Raw genomic sequence first — 12,673 nt, 5'->3', positions numbered from 1 at the left:
ACTTTACAACATCTAGCCCTTCTAGATGTTAAAGTGTTTGCCGGTGTATACATACTAGAGTTAGTAGAACAATATATTTTGCCCCATTTTGATAAAACTTTAATTTTGTTTTTGTATTAATATAGTTTTTGCTCATTCACATTACATGATGCTTACTGCAACCCCACACTCACAATGTTTCCCCAAAATTCATGAACTCTTATTCTCTGATCAGATGAGGGGCAACTATCTCAGAACATCTCTTCTTCTACCAAAGCTAACTTACCCTGTCCTGTGAAAAGGTGTCGAGGGTGCTGTAAAAGGATGTCTTTTGCTTGGCTTTCCTCTTGCTCCATTTCCTGTATATGACAAGTTCATACAGAACTGTCCTGGAACATGGTACTTCATTCAGATGGTTCACAAGAAGCACTGGTTTTGTTAATGTTCCATCAAACCTACTCCCACTAGTGTCCTAACCCTGGCAAAGGCAATGAGACATGAGACATCTATTCCAGGAGTTTCTGATTATTCTCAGAGCAGCAGCAGTACAGCAGCCTACAAAGCTGGCAAAGTTAAGTGAGGTCAAACAGGGAACCTAAGAGCATACTGCTTCTTTCATAAAGTATGTACTAGAGGATTACCATATCTAAACACACATAGTTTCATATGCACTGGACAATAAAGTGCTCAGCATACATTGCTTTTGTCACTCAGTTTCCCCAAATATTAGAAGTCCCCAAATTTGGAGAAATTTGAAGGAAAAAATATGTCCCTGGGGTTGGCGATACCTCAAAAAAGTGTGAGGACAGAGAACTGTTTGAGAATCAGAGACCAAATGCTTACCAAGATCAAAGTCGAAGCCCAATAGGAAGATGCCATTGGATGAAACATGAAATTCGGAAGCCATAGGCCATGAAGGTAAGTCTTTGGCCTTCAGGCAGATCTATTTCGAATTTTCTGAGGAACCTCCAGATTGATTTCCATAGTTGTCATAGTACTTTGCATGCCCACCAGAAATGAAGTTTTGATTTTCTTTTCTCACATTCTCACCAACATGTGCTTTTGCCAGTTTTTGATCTTGGCCATTCTTTATTGGAAAGTATACGGCCTTATACCAATCTCAATTGCTTTGGTTTTCATTTCCCGGAAGACTAAGGACTTTCCACATTTCTTTAACTGCGTCTCAGCCATTCAAGTTTCCTTGTTTTGATTTTTTTCTATAGTTCTTTGTGACTTTCAGACTGGGTTCTTTTCTTTTTGGTGTTTATCTACTTGAGTTCTTTAGATATTTTGGAATGTAAGGTTAGTGAAATTTTTTTGCCATTATGTAGGTTACCAATTTGTCCTACTGACTATGCCCTTTGCCTTACATAAGTTTTTCAGTCTCATGAGGTCCCATTTATCAATGTTTGATGTTAGAACCTGAGCCATCAGAGCGTATTTAGAAAATTTGCCCCTACTCCTGTGAGTTTGAAGCTCTTTCTCAATTTCTCTTCAATTAGATTCAGTGAATCTGGTTTTATGTTGAAATCTTTGATCCACCTGGCCTTGAGTTTTATTCCTGGTGACAAATATGGATCTACTTTCATTTTTCTACATACTTACTTACTGACAGTAGGACCAGCACCATTTATTGAAGATGCTTTCTTTTTTCCATTGTAAAGTTTTGGCTTCTTTGTCAAAGATCATGTGTCGATATGTATGGTTAAATTTCTGGGTCTTCAATTAATTTTGTTTTTATATTTTAAAATATTTTAATCTTACACTTCAAATTTTATCCTGTTTCCTGGTTTCTGGTTCAAAACCTGTTATCTCATGCCCCCTCCATCTGCATCTATGAGAGAGTTCCCCACTCACACAAACACTGCTGTCTCCTTGCCCAGGCATTCCCCTATACTGGGGCATTGAACTTTCAAAGGAACAAGGGCCTCTCTTCCCATTAATGTCTGACAAGGCCATTGTCTGCTGCATATGTAGCTAGAGCCTTGGGTTGCTCCATATGTACTCTTTGATTGGTGGTTCAGTTCCTGTGAGCTCTGGAGTATCTGGTTGGTTGACATTGTTGTTCTTCCAATTGTTGCAAATCCATTTAGCCCCTTCAGTCCTTTCTCTAACTCCTCAATTGGGGACCCTATGCTCATTCCAAAGGGTTGCTGCAAGTATCTGTTTCTGTATTCATCAGTCTTAGGCAGAGCCTCTGAGGAGACAGCTGTAGCAGGCTCCTGTCATCAAACACTTCTTGGCATCTTTGATAGTGTCTGAGTTTGGTGTCTGTATATGGGATGGATCCCCAGGTGGGAATTATCAGGATGGCCTTTGCTTCAGTCTCAGTTCCACAGCTTGTCTCCACATTTCCTCCTGTGACTCTTTTGTTCACTCTTCTATGACATATTTTTTTTGTTATTCTAAATGAATTTGCAAATTGCTTTTCTAAGTATAAGAACAATTGATTTGGAATTTTGATGGGGATTGCATTGAATCTGCAGATGCATGATGGCCATTTTTACTATATCAATCCTGCCAATCCATGAGAAGGGGAGATCTTTCTATCTTCTGAGATGTTCTTTGATTTCTTTCTTCAGAGACTTGAAGTTCTTGTCATACAGATATTTCACTTGCCTGGTTAGAGTCTCTTTCAAGGTATTTTCTTTTGTTTGTGACTATTGAGAAGGATGTGGTTTCCCTAATTTGTTTCTCAGCCTGTTTATTTTTTGAGTAAATTAAGGATACTGATTTGTTTGATATAATTCATATCCAGCCACTTTGCTGAAGTTGTATATCAGGTTTAGTAGTTCTCTAGTGGTCAGTGCTTCTAATCATTGGTTGTGTGCTGACCCCTGTGGTTGAATTATGGGAAGCTGCTAACCCCTGTTGTTGGAAAGCTGGAAGAAGCTGAGGAGGGGGGAGGGCAACCTTGTTAGAGGACAAGAACACTCAGTAAACCTGGACCCTGGAGATCTCTCAGATGCTGCAATACCAACCAGGCTGCATACAACAGCTGTTATGAGGCCCCCAAAATATATACAGCAGAGGACTGTCAGGTGTGGATTCAGTCAGAGAAAATGCACATAATCCTCAAGAGAATGGAGGCCCTAGAGAGTTCAAAGGTCTGGTGGGGGTGGGCGTGGGGGTGGGGATATCCTGTGGACTCAGGGGGTTGGGGGTGGTGGTATGGGATATGGTATGGTGGTGGACCAGGAGAGGAAAAAAATCTGGATTTTAGCCTGGCATGGTGACGCACACCTTTAATTCCAGCACTCAGTAGGCAGAGGCAGGCAGATTTCTGAGTTCCAGGCCAGCCTGGCCTATAAAGTGAGTTCCAGGACAGCCAGGGCTACACAGAGAAACCCAGTCTTGAAACAAAACAAAACAAAATAAAACAAAAACAAGAATCAAAAAAATCTGGAGTTTAAAATATATAAAGGAAAAAATTTTTTTAAATAGAAGAAAGAAAAAAAAAAGAAGGAATTCTCTGTTGGAACTTTTGTGGTCAGTTAAGTGTATGATCCTATCATCTGCAAATAGTGGTATTTTAATTTCTTCCTTTCCAATTTGTATCCCTTTGTCCTCCTAATGTTGTCTAATTGCTATGGCTAGGACTCTGAGCACAATATTGAATAGGTAAGGACTGAGAAGGCAGCCTTGTCTACTCCCTCATTTTAGTGGGATTGCTTCCAGTTTCTCTCCCTTTAGTTTGATGTTGGCTACAGGTTTGTTGAATATCAATTATACTATGTTTAGGTATGGGCCATGAACATCTGATGTTCCCTAGACTTTTATCATAAATAGATGTTGAATTTTGTCAAATGCTTTCTCAGCATGAAATGATCATGTAGTGTTTTTCTTGGGATTTTTTTTAGATAATGGATTATGCAGACGGATTTCTGTAAATGGAACCATTCCTCCATCCATGGGATGAAATCCACTTGATAATGATGAATGATCTTCATGATTTGTACTTGGTTTTGGTTTTTGAGAAGTGAAATGCATAATTTTGCACTGGTATCCATAAATGAAATTCAGAAGTTCTTTGTTTTTTGTGGCTTTGTTATCAGTGTAACTGTGGCTCCATAGAGCACATTGGGTATTATTCCTTTTGTTTCTATTTTGTGGAATAGTTTGAAGGGAATTGGTATTAGGTCTTCTTTGAAGGTTTGAAAGAATTCTGCACTAAACCCATCTGGTCCGGAGCTATTGTTGGTTGGGAGATTTTACCATTGCTTCTATTTCTTTAGGGGTTATAGGACAGTTCACATGGTTTATCTGATCCTGATTTAATTTTGGTACCTGGTATCTGTTAAGATAATTGTCCATTTCAAACAGATTTTCCAGTTTTGTTGACTACAGCTTTGTAGTAGGATTTGATGATTGGTTGTTTGTTTGTTTTTTTTGTTTTTTTTTGATTACGTTGGTTTCTGTCATTATGTCTCCTTTTTCATTTCTGATTTTGTTAATTTCAATACTGTCTCTGTGCCATCAGGTTAGTCTGGATAAGGGATTTTCTATCTTGTTGATTTTGTCAAAGAATCAGTGCCTTGTTTTCTTGATTCATTGTATAGTTTTTTGTTTGTTTGTTTGTTTGTTTGGTTGGTTGGTTGATTTCAGCCCTGAGTTTGATTATTTCCTGCCATCTACTCCTCTTGGGTATATTTGCTTCTGTTTGCTCTAGAATTTTCAGATGTTCGGTCAAGCTGCTAGTATATACTCTCTCCAGTTTCTTTTAGGAGGTACTCTGAGCTATGAGTTTTCCACTTAACATGGTTTTTATTGTGTCCCATAAGTTTGGGTGTGTTGTAATTTTGTTTTCACTAAATTCTAAAAAGTCTTTAATTTCTTTCTTCATTTCCTCCTTGGCCAAGTTATAATTGAGGAAAGCATTGTTTAGTTTCCATGTGTATGTAGGCTTTCTGTTGTTTTTGTTGTTATTGAAGACCAGCCTTAGTCCGTGGTGATATGGTAGGTTGCATCAGATTATTTCAATATTTTGTATCTGTTGTGGCCTGTTTTGTGTACGATTATATGGTCAACTTTGTAGAAGGTGACATGAGGTGTGGAGAAGAAGGTATATTCTTTTGATTTAGGATGAAATGTTCTATAGATATCTGTTAAATCAATTTAGTTCATAACTTCTGTTAGGTTCAATGTGTCTCTGTTTAGATTCTGTATCCATGATCTGACCATTGATGAGAGTGGGGTACTTGACCTCTCCCTCCCTTGTTGTGTGAGTTACAATGTGTGCTTTGAACTTTAGTAAAATTTCTTTTCTGGCTTTGGTTGCCCTTGCAATTGGAGCATAGATGTTCAGAATTGGCAGTTCATATCGGTAGATTTTTCCTTTGATGAATATGAAGTGTCCTTCCTTATCTTTTTTAAAAACTTAGGCAGAAACTCGATTTTATTTGATATTAGAATGCCTACTTCATCTTATTTCTTGGGAACATTAGTCTGGGAAATTATTTTTCAGCTTTAAATTCTAAGGTAGTATCTGTCTTTGTCAGTGAGGTGCATATCCTGTATGCAGCAAAATCCTGGGTGCTGTTTACTTTTCGAGTCTTTTAGACTATGTCCTTTTATTTGGGAACTGAGTCCACTGATGGTTGAAAACCACTCTGGAAATCATTTTTGTGGTTCCTCAGAAAACTGGATATAGTACTACCTGAGGACCCAGCAATATCACTCCTGGGCATATACTGAGAAGATGATCCAACATGTAATAATGACACATGCTCCACTATTTTCATAGCAGCCTTATTATAATAGCCAGTAGCTGGAAAGAACCCAGATGTCCCTCAACAGAGGAATGGATGCAGAAAATGTGATGTAATTACACAATGGAGTACTATTCAGCTATTAAAAACAATGAATTTATAAAATTCCTAGGCAAATGGATAGAACTAGAAAATATCATCCTGAGTGAGGTAACTCAATCAGAAAAGAACACACATGGTATGCACTCACTTATAAGTGGATACTAGCCCTGAAGCTTGGAATATCCAAGATACAATTAACAGCCCACATGAAGCTCAAAATAAGGAAGACAAAAATGTGGAAACTTTGGTTCTTCTTAGAAGGGGGAACAAAATACCCATGGGTGGAGACAGAGAGACAAAGTGTGGAGCAGAGACTGAATGAAAGGTCATGGAGAAACTGCCCCATCTGTCTAACCATTCCCTATACTGTCACTAATCCCAGGTGCTACTGTGGATGCCAATAAGAGCTTGCTGACCAGAGCCTGGTATAGCTATCTCCTGAGAGTCTCTGTCAGTGCCTGTCAAATACTGAGGAGGATGCTCTCAGCCAACCATTGGACTGATCACAGGGACTGCAGTAGTGGAGATAGAGTAAGGACCGAAGGTACTGAAGGGTTTTGCAGCCCCATAGGAGGAACAATATGAACCAACCCGTACCCCCAGTGATCTTAAGGACTAAAGCACTAGCCCAAGAGTACATATGGAGAGAACCATTTTTCTAGCTGCATATTTAGGAGAGGATGGCTTTGTTGGTCATCAATGAGAGAAAAGGTCCTTAGTCCTGTGAAGGCTCGATGCCCCAGTGCTCAGGAATACCAGGACCAGGGAGCTGGAGATTGAGTGGGATTATCATTTCAAAGTCTGCAGATGACCTCCAGAAAACAAAGGAGTTAATTTGATAATCCCGAAATAAAATAACATGGGAAAAGCTTAAAAGCCAGTGACTGGACAAGTTAGTCATTTGGAAGAGGTGTCCATCAGCCTCTGGTTCTATCTGTACCTACAAAGTCTACTCAAGGCTGGACTAACCTGAAGGAGTAAACACAAATCTCAGGGAGCACACAGTGGTCATGGAATACTTTCACCAAAGATAGATTCAGACAATCTATAACGATGACAAACAGAACTCACCTGTGGAATGGGAACACTCTGGCTGTACATTCTTATTCTGACAAAGGCTCCAGAATTCAAGATTATGTACCGTAAAACTAGAGCAAATCTGTGTGCAGGACACTATTGGCTCATCAAGCCTGGGATACACCAGGGTATTCAGTAGGCACATATTTGTTTTAAGTAATCCCTACAGGAATGAGAAGACAGGATGAATATGCCAAGATCACCCCTCTAAAAAGAAGACCTCAGAATGTTAACTCATCACCTAATGTAGAAAAGGCTGTGCTTTCCCTGTGCATCTGTTTAAATAAGAGAATGAGAAAAGGCACAATGGGGAAATCCCAGCATCTTCAAGAAAACACCATTCTCTTCAATCACAGGAGAGTTGGTTAGGAATGCCTCCCCCACCCACCTGCACAACTCTTCCAGGGAAAACAGAGGCTTTAGAATCTAAAGCACAGACTCACATCTAACCAATGAGAGAGGCATTCTAAGTCAGATCATACCAGTCCACAGATACTAAATGATACAATCAGAAAACCTTTTGAGATGCAATCGCCCTCCACCCTACTACCTACTCCCCCTCTCTTTCTTTTCTCAGACAGGGTCTTTTGTAGCTCAGGAGGGTCTTGAACTCTGGATCTTCCTGGTTCAGTGTTCCCAGTACCCAGCCTTGAAAGACATTTTTCAAACAATGTTTAACACTAGGTGTCAGACTCTAAACTTCTGAACTTCTAAGACTATCAGAAGCCAATTTAGAACTATATAAAAAAAGGCACCACTGTGGGTGTGATTGGCAAACACATTCTTGCACATTTCTGCATTTTCTTAAACTTTATTTACATTATGTTCTACCCTTAAAGTTTCCTTCCAATTATCTGCAAGCTGGATAACTATCTCACTTTGTCTCTCAAAAATCCCCCCATGGACGGAAAAATTAAGTAAGGGCTGGACGGACATTTCTGGGGTTGTCTGATTTTGTCCCTAAAAGACACCCAGTGCCCCTGGACCCCTTGGGGCAGGCAGAGCAAAAGCTCTTCAGAATAGCTTGGCTGCCTGGAAGCTACCGCAGGTCTCTTTTTCTGCGCTGTCTAGCAGGGTCACCGGTTTTATCTGGGGAAACTCAACTCTTAACTCTAGTTTGGCCACCAGCTGCCCCTTGCCCAGCACATTCCTGGACCCCATGGCCAGGGTTCCCAGCTCACCTGACCACATTGGGGTGCTCCAGGTGCCTCAGCACCGCCACCTCGCGGATGGTGGAGAGCTGCATGCCCTCCTCACTGGTCTGCACTCAAATGTGCTTCACATTCACGAAGAGGCAGCCTTTCTTCAAGTCGCGGACCTTGACACCTTCTCATAGGCGCCTTAGTAGATCTCCATCACGCCCTTATACTGCTGATCAGCGCGACTCAAGCTGTCCGTCTCCATGCTGGCTGCAGGCTGATGGCGTTATACAGTGGAACAGGGGTGCGCACTCGCTACCTTACAGGCCTCCGGGAGGCACAGAGTTGGACTCGCGCCCGCCAGGCTAGAAGGACAGACTTCAAGCACAGCAGCCTTGAAAACTCCGCCTATCCAAGTCACCATGCCGCGCTGCGCCATGCCATCACTGCAGGAGAACTCCAATCCCTCCTCTTCCCCATCCTCAGTGATTACAGAGTCTGCCCACAATCTCTGCACCTAGGAGGAGGAGACAGGAGGACGAGGAAAGTGTGATCAGACTGCCCGGGAGACTTCCACCGGGTTCCACCAGCTCCCCTCCTTCTCCCCTCTACTCGCCCTGGATGCCTAATCCGGCCGGGTTTCTCGGAGAAAAACCAAGTTACTTCTTCCCCAGCAGGGCTCGTGCAGTCTTAGCGAGGAAAAGGTTGTTGGGGGAACCTCGGGTATGAGCGCCGCGCAGGAAGCAGCAGGAGGTGACCGGGCGTGCAGAGCAGCTCAGAATGTGCCTGGGGCGCGGGGGAGGGGAGGAGCCGGGCGCTTCAATGTCATGGCTCAATATTTATACCTATATCTTTGTTCTCAGCTGCCCTCCCTGACTAATCGTGCGGGTTACGGGGCGACCTGGGGTAATTCTGAAGCTGGCATGAAAGCACCAGGGTTCACAGGTGTGGGGCCACAGAAAGGGGTTGGGGCTCCTAGGACCCTGTAACCCCATGCTGCCAGTATGCCAGTGGGGGTGGTCAGACATCTGCTTGGAGATTGTTTCCTTTCTTTCCAGGTTCAGTTTTTCTACAGGGAGACATTTGAAAGGGACTAGCTCTCACAAATGGTCCTTGGGGTATGGCAAGCTTAGTGGGAGACGAAATTCTCCTCCAACTCAGAGACATAACTGGTGGATACTCAGGGAGGACAGACCATCTGGTAGGGGAAGGCTGGGGCTACTAGAGGTGGGCGAGTGAGGGGTCCTGGAAGGGGAGAAGTGTCCTGCCTCCCTCCCCAGCACACACACTAAGATCCCAAGGGTGTAGGAAAGGCAGGTCCATCACACTTTCGCTCATCCTGTCCTGAAAAAGTAACTTCTGGACTTTTCTATGTAACTGGGACTGGCCCTTAAGTTTTCAACCAGTGCAAAAGCAACTGCCCTTATGATAGTGGGGATCGGGGGCAATAAACATAGGTCTCCCAGAGGGGAGATGGGGAGGTTCTTGTGTAGTGACTTCCAAGAGTCACAACTGTATTGCTCTAAAGCTTCTTAGGAAATGAATATTCATTTGGGGTTCATAAGAAATCAGGAAACCCAGAGCTATCTGCCTCTCATTTCCTTGAAATACAGCATTGGTGATAACTGTAAAGCAGAAATACTGACTTTCCAGAAAAGGGCTTCCCAACTACCCGTGTTGAGATTTCCCAGGCATGTTGAGACATGGCTTTCTTTTTAGACAATATTAGTGTGACTACACATTTGGAGCACTTTTGGGTTTTGTTTATTTGTTTGAATTTGGAGCGTTGCTATTTTTATTTTTTTTTTATTATATGTATGTTTGGTCTGCTGCAGCCCGCACCTGGTACCAGCAAAACCGGCAAAAAGCAAGCAAGCCAGGCACATGGGGCAGGCCCCCATTGGCACCCAGCGGGTCTCTAGAAACCCCACCATGACCACAACTGTGCACCAAATGCATGCAATTCCTCCAGAAGCCAGAAGAGGGCATGGTGTTCAACCAAGAGACTCATTAATAGGATTGTTAGATGCCTACTGGGTCCTCTGGTGGATAGACAAATTCTTTTTTTTTTTTTTTTTTTTTTTTTGAATTTCTGTGCCTTTATTACTTTTTTAAAAATATTTTTATTACATCTTTTCCTCAATTACATTTCCAATGCTATCCCAAAAGTCCCCCATACCGTCCCCCCCACTTCCCTACCCACCCATTCCCAGTTTTTTTTTTTTTTTTTTTTTTGGCCCTGGAGTTCCCCTGTACTGGGGCATATAAAGTTTGCATGTCCAATAGGCCTCTCTTTCCAGTGATGGTCGACTAGGCCATCTTTTGATACATATGCAGCTAGAGTCAAGAGCTCCGGGGTACTGGTTAGTTCATAATGTTGTTCCACCCATAGGGTTGCGGATCCCTTCAGCTCCTTGGGTACTTTCTCCAGCTCCTCCATTGGAGTCCCTGTGATCCATCCACTAGCTGACTGTGAGCATCGACTTCTGTGTTTGCCAGGCCCCGGCATAGTCTCACAAGAGACAGCTATATCTAAGTCCTTTCAGCAAAATCTTGCTAGTGTATGCAATGGTGTCAGGGTTTGGAAGCTGATTATGGGGTGGATCCCTGGATATGGCAGTCTCTAGATGGTCCATCCTTTTGTCACAGCTCCAAACTTTGTCTCTGTAACTCCTTCCATGGGTGTTCTGTTCCCAATTCTAAGGAGGGGCATAGTGTCCACACTTCAGTGTTCATTCTTCTTGAGTTTCATGTGTTTATCAAACTGTATCTTATATCTTGGGTATCCTAAGTTTTGGGCTAATATCCACTTATCAGTGAGTACATATTGTGTGAGTTCCTTTGTGATTGTGTTACCTCACTCAGGATGATGCCCTCCAGGTCCATCCACTTGGCTAGGAATTTCATAAATTCATTCTTTTTAATAGCTGAGTAGTAGTACTCCATTGTGTAAATGTACCACATTTTCTGTATCCATTCCTCTGTTGAGGGGCATCTGGGTTCTTTCCAGCTTCTGGCTATTATAAATAAGGCTGCTATGAACATAGTCGAGCATGTGTCCTTCTTACTGGTTGGGACATCTTCTGGATATATGCCCAGGAGTAGGTATTGCTGGATCCTCTAGTAGTACTATGTCCAATTTTCTAAGGAATAGCCAGACTTATTTCCAGAGTGGTTGTAAAAGCTTGCAATCCCACCAACAATGGAGGAGTGTTAAACTTTCTCCACATCCTCGCCAGCATCTGCTGTCACCTGAATTTTTGATCCTAGACATTCTGACTGGTGTGAGGTGGAATCTCAGGGTTGTTTTGAGTTGCATTTCCCTGATGATTAAGGATGTTGAAGATTTTTTCAGGTGCTTCTCTGCCATTTGGTATTCCTCAGGTGAGAATTCTTTGTTCAGTGACAAATGTTCTTAATGGAAGAGACTTCTTTCCTGTCCCTACTCTACATTTCTTCTTTGTCCTTCCAGGTTGTGTGGTTTATAATTGAACAAGATCATCCACAATCAAAGATAGAAGTTTATGGAGACCTATAGGTTCAGGTGCTTGAAGATGGAATGCTAATTTTCCTAGGTTACCTGGCACCCATGCAGAGCTCTTATGGGTTCAAAATAATGCCATAGAATTGTCAAGGCTGGAGCAGATCTGTCACATCTCATGTAGGATAACCATGCAGACTAGGCATGAAATGCCTAATTGATGAAATGCAGAATTGAGAAGATCCACAGTGAGAAGAGATAGAGGAAGGAACAACCATTTAAGGCCAGCTCACCAGTGTTGGGATGAAACTTCAAACACATGTGCATGGATGGAGCCTGAAATGCAGTTCACATACCTATGGTGGAGAGCATGTCTGTGCAAGGCTAGGAAGGGAGAGTGATGGTTGATATTGATCTTAACCACACTAGATCTCAGAGTTTATTGAGGAAGTACTTCTTCCAGTGGATGCTTCATGCTTGTGAAGGTCTCCTGCAACAGATCTCATTCCTGAGACTAACTATGAATCACACACTTAATGTGTAAAGGAATTAATCCCCTGGATCCCCAAACTGGTGCTGTCAAACCAGGGATTTTAAGCAGAAGCCTGAGAAGGACTGGGGGATGTGTTAAGTTGCTCACTGTCTTTGGACACCTTCTCTTTCTAAGCTAAGTCTGACACAGAAAGGACACCTGTAAGCACACAGGAAACCAATCTTCATCAAGTGATATGGGTCTTCTTGTCCATCTTTCAATTCTCTGGTGGATCCTGAGCCTTATTTACTTGTAGGTCTTCAGTGTAGTACTTGGCTGTTTTGGTAAATGCTATCTGTCAGGTAGCTTAACCTGATATCTAGTGATGCTATTTGTGCAGGTAGATAACACCTTGACATCAATCTTTAAACGACTCAACTGTCCCGAGCATGCAGTGTGGACTGAGACACTTCCTTTTCTCTTTCAGATAGATATTCCTTGTCTTGAAAGTATTCTGTCAGCCATCTCAAGGACCAATCTTGTAGCAGCCAAACTGACTATGGAGTCTCAAATTGCCACTTGCCTTGTAGCTGTTGTAGCAGATGAATGAAGTTACAGACCTGGAATGTAACTCAGGGAGCATTGACTTTTTTATTAGGTTCAATCATAGCACTGGGAGATCAAAGAGAAGGATAAATTACTCCATCTCACCAGA

This window comes from Mus caroli, unplaced genomic scaffold (assembly GCF_978045245.1).
Source record: "Mus caroli unplaced genomic scaffold, Mus_caroli_1 scaffold_12, whole genome shotgun sequence".
Taxonomy (NCBI): Eukaryota; Metazoa; Chordata; class Mammalia; order Rodentia; family Muridae; genus Mus; species Mus caroli.
This window is presented reverse-complemented; position numbering follows the sequence as displayed.